The sequence below is a fragment of the Saccostrea cucullata genome, unplaced genomic scaffold, assembly GCF_032062105.1.
Source record: "Saccostrea cucullata isolate Sc308-1 unplaced genomic scaffold, CSIRO_AGI_Scuc_v1 ctg2536, whole genome shotgun sequence".
NCBI classification, from domain to species: domain Eukaryota; kingdom Metazoa; phylum Mollusca; class Bivalvia; order Ostreida; family Ostreidae; genus Saccostrea; species Saccostrea cuccullata.
The window spans coordinates 10981-19081 of record NW_026938136.1 but is presented as its reverse complement, the minus strand read 5'-3'; the positions used below and the strand labels follow the sequence as shown (position 1 = coordinate 19081).

General features: G+C 33.7%; 1 pseudogene; it reads right to left on the bottom strand.

Annotated features, from left to right (window-relative positions):
* Window positions 1-2952: 2952 nt before the first annotated feature.
* LOC134249490 (ankyrin-3-like) lies at window positions 2953-7239 on the bottom strand (annotated as a pseudogene).
* Window positions 7240-8101: the final 862 nt, after the last annotated feature.

The following is an 8101-nucleotide window of genomic DNA, read 5'->3' as shown; positions in this document are numbered from 1 at the left end:
GTTTTACAGGTCGATGTTTGCTCTGTTTTTATTTTGTATTGTTTTACAGGTCCATGTTTGCTCTGTTTTTATTTTGTATTGTTTTACAGGTCGATGTTTGCTCTGTTTTTATTTTGTATTGTTTTACAGGTCGATGTTTGCTCTGTTTTTATTTTGTATTGTTTTACAGGTCGATGTTTGCTCTGTTTTTATTTTGTATTGTTTTACAGGTCGATGTTTGCTCTGTTTTTATTTTGTATTGTTTTACAGGTCGATGTTTGCTCTGTTTTTATTTTGTATTGTTTTACAGGTCGATGTTTGCTCTGTTTTTATTTTGTATTGTTTTACAGGTCGATGTTTGCTCTGTTTTTATTTTGTATTGTTTTATTTTGTATTGTTTTACAAGTCGATGTTTGCTCTGTTTTTATTTTGTATTGTTTTACAGGTCGATGTTTGCTCTGTTTTTATTTTGTATTGTTTTACAGGTCGATGTTCACTCTGTTTTTATTTTGTATTGTTTTACAGGTCGATGTTTGCTCTGTTTATATTTTGTATTGCTTTACAGGTCAATGTTTGCTCTGTTTTTATTTTGTTTTGTTTTACAGGTCGATGTTTGCTCCGTTGTTATTTTGTATTGTTTTACAGGTCGATGTTTGCTCTGTTTTTATTTTGTATTTTTTTTACAGGTCGATGTTTGCTCTGTTTTTATTTTGTATTGTTTTACAGGTCGATGTTTGCTCTGTTTTTATTTTGTATTGTTTTACAGGTCCATGTTTGCTCTGATTTTATTTTGTATTGTATTACAGGTCCTTGTTTGCTTTGTTTTTATTTTGTATTGTTTTACAGGTCCATGTTTGCTCCGTTTTTTTTGTATTGTTTTACAGGTCGATGGTTGCTCTGTTTTTATTTTGTATTGTTTTACAGGTCCGTGTTTGCTCTGTTTTTATTTTTGATTGTTTTACAGGTCCGTGTTTGCTCTGTTTTTATTTATTTTGTATTGTTTAATGGACGTTTGAGCTTTCGTACTGTTTGCTATCCCCTTATCTGACATGATCGCTTTTATAGTTATTTTTATCGTCAGCTGGTCAGAAGATAAATCCTTTACCACTGTCCCAAATTTAACAAATTCTACTCCCTTTTGTTTATTATATAATAAAATAAACTTAAATTCAAAATGAAAACATGAACATTTACAGCGGCAACATAAATTGTTGTTAAATTTAACAACAATATTCACGCCCCTGCAATCTTGAAAGTCCTTTTAAAAATGAAATCTGACAACCACAATACATTTTTAAGTACAATAAAAATATTGCTTCCTTTTGTTACAGTTATAGATAAAAGCATAAAACCATAAACGTCATTCTCGGTTTTCTGAACTTATATCAAAAATTAATGGCATTTTCTTTTAAATCCATATGTTAAAATAGAAATGTTTTATATTTGTTTTGAAATATAAAGTACAAGACAGCAATTGATTTTATACGATGTTGATATACACCGCAATCATTACTTGTACTCCTTATACTTTGAGCCATTGGACAATGGACTTGTGATTCACAACATGATATAGGTTTAGTACATGTAGATTGAAGATTGATCTTACATTTTATATTTGAAGCCATTATATATGAGGATTTGTCACAGGAAATGCATATCTATAACATATTAAAAGAAAGTAATTCACAGGAAAAAATGAAATTCACAGGAGCATTACTAAAAAATTTTAGTGTATACATATTACACATTTTCTAACTAAATAAATCTACTTCACATTATGCATTTGTACGTATATTACAAGATTTTAGACTAAATACATATAATTGTATCTCAAATTAATCTATTTATTTTATATTTCACAAGAATAAATTTAACAATATTGTTTCATTAGATTTTCCTATTAGAAACGCAATGATTAAATTAAAAAAATCTGGCATTTGCTTATTAAAAGTACAAGATAGAAAATCAATAATGATATTTTTGGACGAGTATTGTGGCAAACTAGTTTCAACTTATTAATTAATTTGAAAACAATTGCCAATGTATATCAATGATTGTGATCTCATGTCTATTTAGTTACATGTATCAACAAGAATGTCCTCATTCTTGTTACACAAATTAATATCTGCATCATTGTTCAGTAGTAGTTGTACCGAGCTATCATGTCTATATTGACAAGCTATATAAAGAGGACTTTCTCCATTCTTCTCACTTAAATTGATGTCAGCACCGTTGTTCAGTAACAGTTGTACCGTGCTATCATGTCCATCATAACAAGCTATTTAAAGAGGACTGGCTCCATTCTTTTTACATAAATTGATGTAAATGTGACCAAGGAAATTAGTGTTAATCCGGGACAAAGATCAAAGAGCCTCCAGGCAGATTAATTATAAATTCAACAGGTGTCAAGGACTTCAGAGTTAAAGACTTGAGTAAACATTTATCTCTGGACGTTACAAATAATTGCTTAATTGATAAATAACTCTATTGTAAATATTATGTAATTGTATGTAATTTGTTGTTTTTGGACATTTTATTCAGTTAACGGTTGACTTTCTAAAAGACAGCCACGCTGGACAGCGCTCTCGTCCGCTATATGGCGGAGCCTGTCCACTTTGTTAATAAATCTGTTAAAGCTGCATATTGGAGTTCCGCATTATACATAAGTGTGGTGATTGCACAGTTTAGACGGTTATATAAGCACCGTTGTTCAGAAACAGTTGTACCGTGCTTTCAAGTCCATTTTGACAAGCTATCCAATGAGGACTGTCTCCATCATTATCACATAACTTGATGTCAGCACCGTTGTTTAGTAACAGTACCGTGCTATCATGTCCATTTTAACAAGCTATATAAAGAGGACTGGCTCCATTCTTCTCAGATAAATTGATGTCAGCACCGTTGTTCAGTAACAGTTGTACCTTGCTTTCATGTCCATTTTGACAAGCTATATAAAAAGGACTGGCTCGATTCTTATTCAAATAAATTGATGTCAGCACCGTTGTTCATCAACAGTTGTACCGTGCTATCATGTCCATTTTGACAAGCTATAAAAAGAGGACTGTCTCCATCATTATCACAAAAATTGATGTCGGCACCGTTGTTCAGTAGCAGTTGTACCATGCTTTCATGTCCATTTTGACAAGCTATATAAAGAGGGCTTGCTCCATTCTTTTTACACAAATTGATGTCGGCACCGTTGTTTAGTAACAGTTGTACCGTGCTATCATGTCCATTTTGCAAGCTATTTAAAGAGGACTGGCTCCATTCTTTTCAGATAAATTAATTTCACCAACGTTGTTCAGTAACAGTTGTACAATGCTTTCATAACCATTTCGACAAACTATCCAAAGATGACTGTTTCCATCATTTTCAAATAAATTGATGTCAGCACCGTTGTTCAGTAACAGTTGTGCCGTGCTATCACGTCCATCATAACAAGCTATATAAAGAGAACTGGCTCCATTCGTGCTACACAAATTGATGTCGGCACCGTTGTTTAGTAACAGTTGTACCGTGCTATCATGTCCATTTTGACAAACTACATTAAGAGGACTGAATCCATCATTATAACATAAATTGATGTCGGCACCGTTGTTTAGTTACAGTTGTACCGTGCTATTATGTCCATTTTGACAAGCTATATAAAGAGGACTGGCTCCATTCTTTTTACATAAATTGATGTCGGCACCGTTGTTAAGTAACAGTTGTACCGTGCTATCATGTCCATTTTGACAAGCTATATAAAAAGGACTGGCTCCATTCTTGTTACATAAATTGATGTCGGCACCGTTGTTCAGTAACAGTTGTACCATGCTTTCAAGTCCTTTTTGACAAGATATCCAAAGAGGACTGTTTCGATCATTATCACATAAATTGATGTCGGCACCGTTGTATAGTAACAGTTGTACCGTGCTATTATGTCCATTTTGACAAGCTATATAAAGAGGACTGGCTCCATTCTTTTTACATAAATTGATGTCGGCACCGTTGTTTAGTAACAGTTGTACCGTGCTATCATGTCCATTTTGACAAGCTATATAAAAAGGACTGGTTCCATTCTTGTTACATAAATTGATGTCGGCACCGTTGTTCAGTAACAGTTGTACCATGCTTTCATGTCCATTTTGACAAGATATCCAAAGAGGACTGTTTCGATCATTATCACATAAATTGATGTCAGCACCGTTGTTTAGAAACAGTTGTACTGTGCTATCATTTCTATTTTGACAAGCTATATGAAGAGGACTGGCTCCATTCTTCTGACATAAATTGATGTCGGCACCGTTGTTCAGTAACAGTTGTATTGTGCTATCATGTCCATTTTGACAAGCTATATAAAGAGGACTGGCTCCATTCTTCTCAGATAAATTGATGTCGGCACCGTTGTTTAGTAACAGTTGTACCGTGCTATCATGTCCATTTTGACAAGCTATATATCGAGAACTGGATGCATTCGTGCTGCATAAATTGAGGTCAGCACCGTTGTTTAGTAACAGTTGTACCGTGCTATCATGTCCATTTTGACAAGCTATAAAAAGAGGACTGGCTCCATCATTTTCACATAAATTGATGTCAGCACCGTTGTTTAGTAACAGTTGTACCGTGCTATCATGTCCATTTTGACAAACTATATAAAGAGGACTTGCTCCATTCTTTTTACACAAATTGATGTCGGCACCGTTGTTTAGTAACAGTTGTATTGTGCTATCATGTCCATTATGACAAGCTATATAAAGAGGACTTGCTCCATTCTTTTTACATAAATTGATGTCGGCACCGTTGTTTAGTAACAGTTGTACCGTGCTATCATGTCCATTTTGACAAGCTATATATAGAGAACTGGATGCATTCGTGATGCATAAATTGAGGTCAGCACCGTTGTTTAGTAACAGTTGTACCGTGCTATCATGTCCATTTTGACAAGCTATAAAAAGAGGACTGGCTCCATCATTTTCACATAAATTGATGTCAGCACCGTTGTTTAGTAACAGTTGTACCGTGCTATCATGTCCATTTTGACAAACTATATAAAGAGGACTTGCTCCATTCTTTTTACACAAATTGATGTCGGCACCGTTGTTTAGTAACAGTTGTATTGTGCTATCATGTCCATTTTGACAAGCTATATAAAGAGGACTGGCTCCATCATTATCACATAAATTGATGTCGGCACCGTTGTTTAGTAACAGTTGTACCGTGCTATCATGTCCATTTTGACAAGCTATATATAGAGAACTGGATGCATTCGTGATGCATAAATTGATGTCGGCACCATTGTCAAGTAACAGTTGTACCGTGCTATTATGTCCATTTTCACAAGCTATATAAAGAGGACTGGCTCCATCATTTTCACATAAATTGATGTCGGGACCGTTGCTCAGTAACAGTTGTACCGTGCTATCATGTCCATTTTGACAAGCTATATAAAGAGGACTGGCTCCATTCTTTTTACATAAATTGATGTCGCTTCCATTGTTCAATAAGCACATAATGGTTTTATTACGTCTATCTCCCTCGTTTGTATCCATTCCAGCCTCTTTTAAGTGATCTTCATGATTTGCAGCAGCCAATGGTAATGGAATCCATGTGTCATCAGTTGTGAACGCGTTTACGTCAGCACCAAGTCCTACTAATTCCTCTATTATTGAAAAATTATGAAATACAGAAGCAATATGAATTGGTAAAAAATTACCCCATGTTTCCATCAATGATGTTTTTTTATATTCCTCGCTGAGAAAATTTAAGAGATCTGTCTTACCATTTGCACATACGGCAGAAAAGATATGGTAATCTTTTAACGTTGTTTGATTGATTTTGTTCAAGAAAAATGAAGAAATGCCATTATGACAAAATATAATGAATCCTGTCAAAGGACATATTTCATCTTTCCAATCAAGGAAACAAAGTCTAGACAAACCAGAGCCCTCAAACGAGCTTGAAAATTCCGATCTATCTATCTCACACTTAATTCTTACAAGAATCTTTGCAAGTGCATCTTCTTTTTCCTTAAAGGATTTGATGACATTCTCTTTCCTTAAACATGGATTAAGTAAAACATCTACAAGATTTTCTGTTTGCATGTCAATGATAAATCTGTCCACAAGATCACTGATGTAATCTTCAGGCAGGTAAACAGTGAATGGATCACGATTTTTCAAATCTGTATTGTCTTCTATTCTCACCCGACGTCTCAGAAAACCACTGTCTGCGTACTGTATTGTCTCTTGTGGACAATTGATACCAAACACCAGAGTCGTTATCTCCATAATAAAGTCGTGAAGGAATTGGAAAACATTCCCGACACGTCTGACATAAGATCCGTTCAGTTCATCTAGAGAATCTTTAATGGCCGAAACATGTGTGTTTTCTTGTAGGTTACATACTTTCAAAATGACTTTATACTTTTGTTTAGCGTTTTTTTCTTTTTCTAAAGAATATACTTTTAAATCATTATTAAATACCACGACCAAAAGTAAGGCGCAATATTTCTGTCTGTCTAAGGTCTTGTAACGTTCAATTTCTTGTTTTATGAACTGAAACGGGTTTTTAAAGATGCTGGCTACTTTTTCTACGTTTTTGCTACTGCTACTCAGTTCACAAGAAAGCACTTTACAAAGCAAAGGAAAATATGCTTCAGTTTTGAGTATTTCACTTAAGTCCTCTTGAGATATATCCTGATGTTGGCAGTATGTATTTAAGATATTCCTTTTTTCTTCCTCTGACAACTTCCATTCGTTGCTGTCTATCTCTACTATGTTGGAGTCTTTTATCAGAATCCCTTCTAATCTCTTGTCACTAATTACGCTTCTTCTACATGACACCAATAATTTAACCTTCTCTAAGCAAGTCGCTATTGTTTTCTCATATGTTTTCCATGAATTATATGAAATTTCATCTAATGTTTCCTTACCAATAGGATCATTTAGAACAAACAGTACCTGATTATCCGACAAGAATCCAAGAGAATATATTTCTTTTATTTCTTTGACCTCGTCGACAGGTCTGATAATCCATCCGTGTTTTTCTTTAAACTTTAGCGCGATGTGTTGAATAATAGCCGTTTTCCCGCATCCAGAGTTTCCGACAACCGTGACAAGGTTTTGATTTTTAATTTTTTCTTCTACAAGTTCACTTGCTTTTGTTGGCACAAATCGGCTGTTATTCTCTTGCCAGGTTTTCAAAATATCTTCATTTAGAGTTGAACCTATAAATGCTAAAAATATTTATGATTTTTAAAATGTTAATACGTTTATGCATATCATCTTGTCAAAATTCCGTTTTTATAGTATAGTTAGAAACACAATATTACATTTTAGGAAACTATATTTTTATATTTTTTAACAAGAAAAAATTGGAGGAAATTAATTTGCAAGTAATTAAGACATTAGCATTACTTTACATATTGTCTGAATATGTCACCTGCTGTTTGAAAGCTTACTGAGTGTTTATTTACCTTATAGTGTACTTATTCAGAAATCCTGACACAGACCTTACCTTCATCACTCAGTAACCCTTTCACTTTCTTCTGACTTGACTCTTGTGTTGTAATATCAGTCTTTGAATTCTGGGATGGTTTACTCTTTATAGAAACAAAGTCAATATCTACAAGTAAATTATTTCTCTTAAAAAAAAATATTGATGGTAAACCATCCTGTCGGTATAAAATATCTAGGTACGGTTTCACTTTAGTAAATAACCATGCTAATTTATGTAGAAGAGTAAAGTGAATTCAACTACTGATGCCTCGATTACTTTAGAAACAATTAGACAGTCAGTTATGACATTATGTGATAAATACTTATGGAAATGAAAATGCATTAAACATAGACATCTTAAAATACATTTCTCCTCTGACCTCTATTCCAATCATGTCATATCAGTTGTTAAGTTAATATGTGTTATTTTTGCCCCTTTACACTATCAATTAAAATTAACCTGTTTTGAATTTGCCTATGCACGGTTTCGTTTAAGGTACATTGGCATTTTGATTAACGGGATAACTCATAGTGACAAAAATGTTCATTATTCCTGTATGAATTAGCCGAGCTGGAGTGTCTTTTTGTGCAATTGTGCCCCACAAGCTATGATATTATTGTATTAATTATGGAGTAAATTTCTT